Below are 12220 nucleotides of genomic sequence, written 5' to 3' on the forward strand. Positions count from 1 at the left end.
ATGCATAATTGACTTGCGAGGCCGGTGTGTTGTGCAATTAGTTCACAGGGTGTAATAAGATGGAGGGTTTGTGTCACTGTGAGTTGGGGGGTGGGGGCACGAAGGGGGGCTCAGCCAATCTCAATCTATACATGGCTGTACTTTGACAATAAAGGTTCGTTCACTCATTCATTCCAAAGCAGTACTAAGACTTTACGTGATTTTGATTCTATGCCTCCTTGATTAATGCAGCCTAGGATTGCATTGGTTTCTTGGGTGCTGCCTTGGGATCTAAAGGCAGCCTTTGGCTTCTATGCCACAGGCCCAGTCCAAAGACTTACTACTGGCAGTCCTCAAGTTTCAACCGTTTGTTCAGTGACCGTTCAAAGTCACCACAGCACGGAGAAAAGTGACTTAGGACCAATTCACACACTTGTGACCATTGCGGCATTCCCCATGGGTCACATGATCAAAATTCACATGCTTGGCAACTGATTAGTATGTATGGATGGTGGTGGCCGTGTGCAGGGGTCACGTGATCCCCTTTTGTGACCTTCCCCCAAACAAAATCAATGGGGAAGCCAGATTCACTTAATGATCGTGCAATGATTCGGTTAACAACTGCCAAAAAAGGGTCATAATATGGGGCAAAACTCACTTAACAATTTTCTTGCTTAGCAATGAAAAATTGGGGGGGGGCAACTGTGATTGTCAAGGATGAGCTGTATACAAAGTCCTTGAAGCCTCTGTCTCCCAAAGGCAGAAAATTCCTTCCCTAATTTTTTTTTCCTTTTTGGTTTTTATCTACCCAGAGAGATCCTGGAAATTCAAAAGCTTTTCAAGTAATTTAGATGTCCTAGAACAGGGGTCTTCAAATTCGGCCGTTTTATGACTCACGGACTTCAACTCCCAGAATTCCTCAGCCAGGCACGCTGAGATCCCTGTCCTAGAAAAACTGTAGCCATTTAAAAGAAACAAGGCAGGCCACTTACACAGTAAGAATGTAGGCCACTGGCTTGACTTTGTGGTTTGTTCCGATTCAGTTGTAATTTTCACCCTGGGAGAAAGGAAAAAGTTAAGGCGTCCGTTGTTCCAGGTCAGAAGAGGAAATGGGGCCTCCCTGCGCATCGGTTAAGCCTCTGATTTTTTAATAAGCCGTGATTTAACTGTTATCTGCTGAGCTGCAACTGGCTTCAGAAATAATAAATTGTAACAAAACCAATGATTGGTTTTATCTAGCACACAAACCAAACATGCTAATCAAAGCACACACTGACCCAGAAGTGAGTAACTTTATTTGTCATGGGGGAAAAAGTTTGCAGGCTTAAGACAAAATTACAATTAAGGATTGTATGAAAGTCAAAAGCGGAAATAACGAATCTGATACGGAGAAGAAGGAAAAATGGGAAATCCAGGACGAAGGACACAGCCCTCATTCTGTGCTAACTCCATACCTCTGAGGTATATTATTTATGCATTTTTATTAAACCAGTTTCTCTGAGGGAGATTTTTGTTTATAATTTTATTGGCTGCCCATCTTATAGGGTACGTCTGGCAGGCTTACAATCATATGTCCACACGTATATAATGAAAACAAACAAAAAACATTAAAACCTAAGGGCACACGAGGGGGGAGGGGGATCTGTTGTTCCTCCATCAACCATCTCTCCGTTGGGGCCCCAAGACCACCGGCTGAGCCACAGCTTCAGGCCTTTACAAAAGGACAGGAGGGCTGGGGCCAAACTGACGCTGGGGAGCAAGAGGGCCAGTTAAGAAATAGGAAATATAAATAAATAAAGCTCATGTGGTCCAACACACACCAGCGGTCAAGGCAGCAGCGAATTCCAGGATGAAGCAGCCTGTCTTCTTAATGGGGCATCTTTTTTTTCTCAAGCAGCCCTGCCCCTCCCACTGAGAGAAGAGCAGACAGAAAACCAAAAGGAACTACAAAGATAAAAATCCCGCCATGAAGTGAAAAGGGAAAAGCCCCAGAGGAGAGGAATCACCCACGGTCAATTCTCCAAGCAGGCTTTGCAACCAGATTAACTTTACCAGCACCGAGTAGAGGGGAAAGGTATAAAATGTAATACAGGCAGTCCTCCACTTACAACGGTTCACGTAGTGACCGTTCAAAGTGTCACTGCACGTTTTTTTTTGTTCGTCAGAAAAGTTCATTTCTAACTGTACATTTTCCCTGCTTTCTGCACCTGTGGAGATACCACTTATCTGGTAACCATAGTGAATCCCATATGACCAGTTATGTTATGGCTTCAGACTGTTTAGTGCGCATGTCTAGAAAGAGTTCTCACGGTTATTCTTTATTGTCTTTCACTTTGCTGTTACTGTCTGTTACGTTAGGATGTAGTCAGCTAGCTCTCTTTATAATATATATTTAGTTTTTATATTTTTGTAATTAAAAGGTATTTAGTAAGATTATGCGTCGTGTTTTATTTCCTTCCTTCATGCACATCATGCATCCTCTGAAGCACCACGGTCCTTCGCCCTCTACTAAGGCGGTTTATACCTTGACACAAAGTTACAACGGCACTTAAAAAAGTGACAGCCATTTTTCGCACTTACAACCATTGCAGTATTCCCCTGGTCACGTGATCAAAATTCACACGCTTGGCAGCCGACTCATATTTATGACGGTTGCAGCGTGCCAGGGTCACATGATCCCCTTTTGCAACATTCTGACAGTGGGGGTACCAGATTCACTTAACAACTGTGGCGAGGAAGGTCGTAAAACGGGGCAGAACTCACTTCACAAATTTCTCACATTTGGGGCTCAATTATGGTCATTAAGTGGAGGACTGCCTGCGCCAAACTCTCTCAACTTGGGGGGGGCGTTCACAGCTACGAAGATGCCAGTTTTAATTCCCAGCCCTGCCCCTCCCCCCGCCTTGATCCCTGAGGCGGGTGATCCACGATACCCCAAGCAAGGTCTCTCTTCCCTCCCTGCCTCCGTCTTCCTGCAGGTTTGCTTTGGATCCCCCGGCCGAGTCCTGCCTCCCTCTGGCTGTCCTGAGCGCCTTTCAGATCAGATCCGGAGTCATCTCGGTTTTCCTGGTTCTGTTTTTCAAAAAGCGCCCCCGCCCTCCGGCTTTAAGAGGACCGAGGGGAGAGCCGGGCCAGGGATCCCCCGCGCTGGGCTTCACTGGGACTGGACGGAGCTCCTGGTCCCCGGCTTCCAGCCCTCCCCGCCGGCCCTCGTCTCCGGGGCAGCCGTTGCCGAGCCTCCCGGGGCTGCCCGGCGCCACATCGGTGTCGGGAGGGGGGCTCGGAGGGGCCGGCCAGATGCCCGGGACTCCCCCGTCCCGTCCCGGCTGCGCTGCCCCCTCTGCGACGCAGCCAGGAGCCCCGCACCGTCCGCGGGCGATAACGGGGGGCTGCGGGGCCTTCTGGGGGGGCGGCCCATCCTGCCCGGGGGTCCCTCCGGGGCCTTTGTGTGCAAAAGGCGCCCTTTGTGCCGGGAGGCCCGGCCGGAAGGGAGGGGGCTGCCCTGCGCCGCGGGGATGCTCAGCCGGGAGCCCGCGGGCGCCGGGCTGCTGCTGGGGGGCCTCGCGGGGCCAAAGCTCTCCGGGGTTGCTGGGGGTCGCGGCGCCTGGTCTCGCGGGCGGCCCCGCTTCCCCCCCCGGGGCTCCTTCCTCCTCCTCCTCCTCCTCCTCCTCGGGGCGTGCCGTCTGCGGGCTCCCCTTCCAGCGGGAGCGGCTCCCCCCTTCCTGCCGCGGGGGCGCCCTGCATGCGCGGGGGGGCCGGCGGGGGGGTCTCCGGGGGGGGCGGGGGGCCGGGCTCCGTCCGCGGCGGCGGCGGGTTTGAATGGGGCGCGGCGGGGCCTCCGGCGGCGCGAAGGCGGCGGCGCAGCCAATCAGCGCGGGGCATTTTTCGCGCTGGTTTCGGCTGGCGAGGAGGCGGGTCCGCGGGGCGGTTGGGCGGCCGGCCGGGGCGGCAGCGGCGGGAGAGGCGGCCAGCCGGAGCAGCCAGCCCAGCGCCAGGTCAGTGCACGCCGGAGCCCCGCCGCCCGCCCGCCCGCCCGGCTCCCCATCCCTGCAAGCGGCGGGCCAGGCCAGGCCAGGCGGGGGTCCGTGCGGGGCGGCGGGGAGGCCATGTTGGCTCCCTCCCTCCCTCCCTCCCTCCCCCGGCTGGCCTGCTGGATGCGGGGCGGCGGCGGCGGGGAGCGGGGCGCGGCCACGTGCGGCGGCGGCGGCGGCGCTTTCTTCGCCCGGCCCGGGGGGCGCAGCGGCCGGAGCCGCCACGCGGAGCAGCGGCCAGGGCGGCGGCGATGCGCGGCGGGCCCGGCCCCTCGTCCTCCCCGGATCCCCCCCGCCCCTCTCCCGGGAGGCTTCCTGCCCGCCGCGCCGGGCTCTCTCCTCCGCCGGGCGGGCGGGCGGGCTCCCTCCCCGGGGCCGGGGGAGGCTGCGGGGCGTCTCTGCGGGCTGCCTTCCTGCCCGGCCCACGCGGGGGGACCCTCCGGGCCTCCTCCGCCGCCGGTTTGGATGGTTTGGATGGCGGGCTCCCCGGGGCCGCCTTCTGCCCGCGAGGCTTCCGGAGCGGCGATGCTGGGCTCCGCCGCGTGCCCGTCGGGAGCGGGCCGTCCGTCTGACCGGCGCTTTGCGCGCTTCCTCGGGGCGGAATCCAAAGAATCGCTGCGCCGGCTCCGTGTGGCGTCTCCGCTTTAAAAAAGGAAAATGCCGCCTTTCCCAGCCTGGGACGAGCCTGCCGCGCAGCGCCGGCACCGAAGCGGGTCCCCCCCCCCCGCTGGCCGGCCAGGGCGCTTTCGGGGCGAAGTGGGGGGTTGGCCGGCGCTCGCTCGCTCGCTCTGTGGTCCGGGCGGGGGCGGCGATTTGTTTCCCCGGGCCGGCCTCTTGGGCGAAGAGGCGGCTGCTTTAAAGAGCCGCTACTAGCTCGAAGCCGGCGGCGGCGTGTGCCCCGTCTGGGGAGCCCCCTCGGGGCAGCTGCGGCCGCTTTGTGCCTGAGGGCGGCCGGCGGGGCGTCCAAGGTGCCCCAGATCTCCGCGTTTGAACTGCCTCGTCAAAGAAATAGTTACTCGGAGCGGATGTGCCGGCGGGCCTCGGGTTCCCTTTGCCCTTAGGAGAATTTGGATTCCGTGGAAATGCTAAGCGCCGCCGTCGGGTTTTGCCCCCCTTCCCTTTGTGAATTCTAGTTTAATGGTTTAACAGGTGTGACCCTTAAGCCTATGTGGTCGATTCGGCCTTTGTTTATTGATTGATGCGTCTCCAACCTGCGGTCGATGGCTTTAAGGGCCCATAAAAGTTCCAGAAATATCTCACGGGCTTCTTTTTGTTCTTCTGAGTGAGGGTCATCCGGTATCCAGTATCCAACAAAACACGAGTTTCTCATCCAATTGCTCCCGTAAGGGGACTAACAAAGAGCCGGCGGGCTTATCCCCAAGACTCGATTTATTGGTCCGATTTGGGCCGTTATCTTAGTTAAAATTTTAAATGGATAAATTTTTGTTCTACCAAAGTTGGAATTCTCTCGCTGGTTTTGATAAGAGTTAAATCTGTGCACGTTTAAAAAAGCAATTTGGAATTAACCTGTGCTACTCAGTAAAACAGAGTGACTTATTTATGTTTATTTTAATTAAATTCGTACGCTACCCTTCTCCCCCAGTAAGGTGAGGTTTTTTTGGAGAAATTGTTTGTTTGTTTTTCACATCTGCAAATCAAGATGCTGTTGCTTTAAAAGTTAACTTTGGTGACTAGATCCCTTGAGCAGCAGTATTTTTTAGGTTTTTGGAAATTCCTGAAAAAATATATGTTCCTTTAATTAGTGGTTTGGTCTTGCACAGACACAAGGTTCAATTCACGTCTTACGAATCATTTAAGCACGTACGGTTCTTTTTTCCGTGTACTCGTCCAAATTATTAATAAAAAAATGGTGCAGGACAGTGTAAGGCCCTACACAAAATTGTGTGGTGCCGTATTTGATGCTACTTAGAGTTTCACGGGAATTGCTGATTGTGTGGGATTGTAAATTGACCCTATAGTAGTCCTTTAAATTATCCTGTCATCTAACCAAGGATCTGCTAAGGAATCAAGAAATAAGATAAGGTTGGTCTCAAAAGATTTGTTTCTGACTAATCCTTCCTGATCACTAACAATTGCGTGATTTTCAAGCTGTTACAGATTAATTTCTTTTATGATCTGCAGATCATCAAGTTTCTTTAATCTAGCCAGTGTTTCTCAACATTGGCGACTTTAAGATGGCTGGACTTCAACTCCCAGAATTCCCCAGCTGTGCTGGCTGGTGGGGGTTCTGGGAGTTGACGTCCAGCCATCTTAAAGTCGCCAATGTTGAGAAACGCTCTTCTAGACTATAGTTTATCTGGTCCTAGAGATTTAGAAAATAAATAGGTATTTCCTGATTGTGTTTTCCCAAACAAGATTGAGTATTTCCTCTTAATTCTTCTTCCGTTTATGCCACCATTTCTCCAACATTGCTGCTACTTCCATTTCCCCATCTAAGGCGTCCCTAAACATTTGACTGATTGTATATTACTCTGCCTTCTGAGGGAGAAAGTTCAGAGCAAGATAAATTGGGAATTTCCTGAGAGGAATTTGTCTGGCAGAACGGGGTGGTCCCTGAGGATATCAAGATAATTCATATCTTCCGCCGGTGTTTCTTGGAAAGACCAATACTTGCTGGTGGAAACAGTGGAAAATAGACACCAACAAATGTGGAGATAGTGCTCGACTTACAACCGTTCATTTAGTGACCCTTCGAAGTTACAACGGCACTAAAAAAAGGTGACTTTTTCACTTGCAAGCATATTTCACACAATCGCTGCAGCATCCCCATGGACATGGGATCAAAATTAGGTCCTCGGCAACCGACTCATATTTATGACGGTTGAGTGTCCCTGGATCACGTGATCCCCTTTTTGCGACTCCTCATAAGTAAAGTCAGTGGGGAAGCCAGATTCGCTTAACAACTGTGTCACTAACTTAACTGCAGTGATTCATTTAAGAACTGCGACAAGACAGGTCGTAAAATGGGGCAGAACTCACTTAACCATCACACTTAGCAACAGAAATTTTGGGCTCAATTGTGGTCGTAAAGCGAGGACAACCTGTACTCCTTTTATGTATTCCTCCGCTTCTTTCAACCCCATGGAGATAATCAGTGCAGTAAGGATGGACAGTCGTGAGGACTGTAAGTTGTTACGGTCATAAAATGGGTTGATTTTATTTGAAACTTGATTTTACTTTTTTTGCATTGGTTGTTAAAAGGAATGTTGCGCTCGTTAACCAAACTCGTTTCCTGCTGTGCTACGGTTTTGCCGAAAATTGGGGGTGCCGGTTCTGAGTAAAACATGGTCACGTGACTAAAAAAACAGCGGTGAAGGCAGCCATGTTGCTGAGCGCCCAAAGTGCAGGTCACGTGACTGCGGAACCTCTGATCTGGGCCGCACGTTCCCCATTTCCGGGTAATTAATACATTTGGACAGTTGCTGAATGACCGGTCATAAGATGAGGACTGCCCCTTCTCCCTTTTTTGTCTTTCAGTTCCTTTCCTAGTTTTCCTCCTCCTCCTCCTCCTCCTTCCATGGCTTGCAGCTAATCCTGGGAGTCAGATTACACTTACTGATTCTCACATTCTGGTGCTAGAAATCCGGGTGTATCTTGTTTATTGCCTCTGCTTTCAACGTGATTATTTATTACCCATAGTCTGCAGGGGGGAAGGGAACTGACGTTCTATCTGTCTTCCTCAGGAGCCTTTCAGGACTTTTGGCCCTGAATAAAAGCATTCATAGAGACTTAGTTAAAACCCTCCTGATGGGGGGGGGCATATTTTGCTAGTTCTAGTGGCGTCTCGAGGCCTCTGCCCTGCCTTCCTCTGGAGAACCTGAATCGAGGGACAGGTTTTCCCAACTGATATTATTTACACAGTGTAATGTACCAATAAAGGAGAATACTTGTAGCTCGGAGTCGGAGTTGAACCGCGGAGTTCTGGGTGCTCTCTGAGCTGGCTTGTTTCCTTGCAGACGTTTCATGACCCGCCTAGGTAACGTCATCAGTGCTAGGAGTTCTGGCTACAACCGAGGATGTTACCCAGTTTGGGTAATGAGATGTTTCCAAGGAAACAGCCGAGCTCAGAGAGCATCAGGGACCCCTCATTGTCTCACCTACAGGAAGTCCATGACTTACAACAGTCTGCTTAGTGACTCTTTGAAGTTAACGGTAGCACTGAAAAAAGGGACTTACGACCGTTTTTCACACTTCTGACCATCACAGCATCCCCCGTGGTCACGGGATCAAAATTCAGATGCTTGGCAGCAAACTCACACATTTAGGACGGTCACAGCCTCCGGTGGGGGGGGGGGTGTTTCACGTGATCCCCTTCTGCAACTTTCTGACAAGCATAGTCAATGGGGAAGCCAGATTCACTTAACAGCTGTGTCACTAATTTAGCAACTGCAGTGATTCACTTCACAAATGTGGGAAGAGAAGTCGTAAAACGGGTCAAATCTCACTTCACAAATTTCTCACCTAGCACAGAAATGTTGGGCTCAATTGGGGCCATAAGGCGAGGACTGCCTGTAGCTGCTTAGTTATCTCCCAGGGCCAGTGGAGACCTTGTGCTCCAAATTTCTTTTCCATCTAGGATTCCCAACACACACACACACACACACACACACACACACACACACACACACACACACAGTGGTGTTACACACTTTTGTCTTCTTTTCAATACCATTTTGTTCCTATAGGAATTAGCGGGGGGGGGGAATTATTGGCAGGGGCACAGTAAGTACTGGAAATTGTTTTGTCACATCCTTAATATTTGCTCCTGGCAAACAGCGTGTTTCACATACCACCGATGAGTTGGAGTTGGCACAGATTTGTTCCGGTTGCTCACAGTTGTGAGTCACCAAGTACCACGAGCTTCAGTTGACTTGGTGCAATTACAACTTTTCTGCCTGTCAGGGATCCGTCATCCTGTCTCCTGTTCATAATCATATTTGATGTTTATCTCTCTTCTTTATGGATAGACCAAACTTGGTTACCTTTGTGGCATAGTATTGGTTACTTAGGCCTTGCAGTGGTAATGTTTCCGCCTTGTTAGCATGCACACGTCAATTGATGCCCAAAGGGCACTTGCTGCGCTCTTTCGCTCTTTCGCAGTACAGAAAGAAAACTAGAAAGTGGGCAGAGAAGACTAACCAAGATGGCAAAGAGTCTGGAGGCTGAATCGTATGGTGAAGGGTTGAGGGGACCCGTTCTCCACAGCCCCAGCGGGTAGGAGAAGAATGGAAGCTGGTGGCTCCAGGGAACTAAGGAGAAGCTTCCAGCAGGGGGGACGGTCAGTGGAACAGCTTCATCACTGGAGATTTTCAAAAAATAGACTGAACAGCCATTTGATTGGGATGGCATTTGCAGGGGTAGGCAACCTTGGCTCTTTTATGACTCGTGGACTTCAACTCCCAGAATTCCTCAGGCAGCTATGCTGGCTCAGGAATTCTGGGAGTTGAAGTCCACGAGTCATAGAAGAGCCAAGGTTGCCTACCCCTGGCTTGAGAAAGGATTGGACTAGAAGACCTCTAAGGTCCTTTCCAGCCCTTGGATTCTATGATAGCCATGGTTTGTTAGTTCAAGGTGTGAAATTTCTGGGAAAGGGAAGAAAAATACACATGCAGTAATTTTTACCATCCTTTTTTTAAAATAGAAAGCTATTTTTGTTGAATAAAATTCATTACAGATAGTCCTGAATGGGAAGACCATACCCGTTTAGAATGAGTTCAAATTTGAACTCATGAATGCTTAGATGTTCATTTTATGCAATGCCTGTACTGCTGCAGTCATGATATGGACAAGAGTTCAAGAGGACATAATCAGTAATATAATAAAACTGCAAAAGTATAATGCAGATCCAGAAAATACTGTATATACCCGATATGCTAGATGACCTCACACTGCGCTCGGACCACATAATGTGCGTCTTTGTGGAGCCAGCCTGGAAAGGGGGGAGGGGCGGCTTTTGGGTCAAGCTGAGTGAACATTTAAGGCCTGGTAAAGGGCTGGAGAGCCGAGGAGCTGCAGGTGTCTTCACAAAGGGAGAATGAACCCAATTCGAGTCCTGTCTGCAAAGCCCGATACGTGAGAAAATTCTAGAGTGGATCCTAAAGACGGAGTTAATTCAGTGCTTGCCAAGCATCCGGTGTGACCTGGTCAAGAACAAATCTGTTCCGTCTAACCTTATCTCTTCTCTTGACTGGGTCATTTCCTTAGTAGATTGTGAGATGCTACAGATAACTTGACAAAGCACCTGTTACAGGACACCCTGATTAACAGGCTACTTAAGAGGGGGCGGGATGCTGAGATGGAAGTGGGGGGGGGAATCAAAACTTTTATCAGTGGCTCCTAGTAAAATTGGAGAAAAAGTAGTGAGTGGAAGGAAGGCTGTAAAGTTCAGGAGTATCTTTGATAGATAAATGTGTGGACACGTCTTGAATCCTGAATTCTTCAGTATTTTTTTGTTAATGACAAAGAAGCAGAAGGAAGAAATTTGGATAGCATAGCCAACCATGCAGAAGACAAATACAATTTTTACATAACTATAGTGGGCTGATAATCTCAGAATAAAGTTGGGGAGAAATTAATTGCAGTAAGGAAAGGAGCATCAAATGCACAGGTGTAGCGTCGTCGTACAAGTAGTTTTCACTTAACGCCCCTAATTGGGACTAGAATTTTTGTCACTAAGCAAAGTGCTCGTGAGGTGAAACGTCACATGACCCCCACCGCTTGGGGATGGATGGCCCTTCTGGTAGTCCCAGTTGTGGTGGTTAGGGCCTCCCGTCCGTCTATCTCACCCCCACCTCTTGGCTGCCCTGCACTTTATTTATGTATTATTTATTAATGGGACTTATATCCCGCCCTATCTCCCAGTCGACCTTTGCCATGTTAGGCTTCAAAGGGGGAATAAGTATATTTTGCACTGGTCAAGGTTTCCCTTGAGTATTTTGTCTAACCCTAAGCATTGCATTGAAGGATTTAGCAAAAAAAAGCTCAGAGGATGAGAAATTAAATCATAAGAAGAGATATTGAAGGGGTTGGACCAGTTCAGTGGGGATATGATGGCACTCTTCATATACCTGAAAAGATATTGCAAGAATTTGGTCAAAACTCTGTTGTTTCAGAGTGCAGGACATCAAAGCATGCTTTGAAGGTATGGGAAAGCAGATTTCAATGGAATATTACGAAACACTTTTCTTATGGAACAAACTTTGCAAGAGAGATGTCGGGCTTCATTTCTTTGGATATATGCAGACCTTGGATAGCCATCTCTGTGGGACCCTTGAATTTGGATTCTACACTCAACAGTGAATTGGGTTCAATGGCTACTCTAACTCTGATTGTGTGGACATTGGCAAAAATACCATGAATTTAGTTTTTACTAGACAACCTGTGACCCCTTGCGTCATCCTTTCTGAGATATTTCCCTCAACACCTTCAACAACGTTGGAGCTTCTAATGTCCTGCCTTCACTGGAAAAGTTGGGATAGATTCGGAGAGGGTATCTGGCTTGGCCTGTGTAGCAGAGTCAAACATCTGCACAGGAAATGTTTTTATGATATGAACTGTTTTATGATAATTTTTCTGTCATAACACATTTTATAAAGTTTCAATTTCACAGGCGTCATGGGTCCCAGACATTGGACACATTCTGAAAATCAACCCATTTGAGGCACCTTGGTTCAAAACATTTTACCCCATAATGTACTATTCTGCCTATTAAAGCTTAGGGGAAGGGAGGTTTTAGTAGTCAATGGATAAGTTGACTTCATCAACAACAACCCTTTTGTAATTAGATCCAGGTAACTTAGAACCTCTAATTAAAATCACAGTAAGCCCACCATAATTACATGTTGCATTGTTCTTTAAAACGGTTTAGATTAGCGTTTCATGACTTAATTCTCCAGTCAACATGGACGTAGCTCAGAAGTCGGGGACATCCACCTATCTAGTAGCTGATTATAGGATGAGGTCCTTAGGGTCCTTCTAACGTGTCTTTCTGTTGGAGAGGCTGGTATTTTGTAGGGGTTTTCCCCACGCCCTCACTGGGCGTTTTTGTGTGTTTCTAGGGCAGGGGTCTTCAAACCTGGCCCTTTCATGACTTGTGGATTTCAACTCCCAGAATTCCTCAGCCAGGCACCCCTGTTCCTATTTTCTGTGAATTGCTTGTTTCAATAGAGGATAACTGCACCAGTGGTTTT

The 12220-nt window shown here is 49.5% G+C and overlaps 1 protein-coding gene across 1 annotated transcript in view; it reads left to right on the forward strand.

Moving 5' to 3' along the window:
• Positions 1 to 3875: 3875 nt before the first annotated feature.
• Positions 3876 to 12220, forward strand: part of NSD2 (nuclear receptor binding SET domain protein 2) — a 51641-nt gene continuing 43296 nt past the window's right edge. The window contains exon 1 of the mRNA XM_081326882.1: positions 3876 to 3974. The gene's annotated coding sequence lies outside the window, so the exon portion shown is untranslated. The remainder of the gene's footprint in view (positions 3975 to 12220) is intronic.

Source organism: Vipera berus (genome assembly GCF_964194415.1).
Source record: "Vipera berus genome assembly, chromosome: 4".
Taxonomy (NCBI): Eukaryota; Metazoa; Chordata; class Lepidosauria; order Squamata; family Viperidae; genus Vipera; species Vipera berus.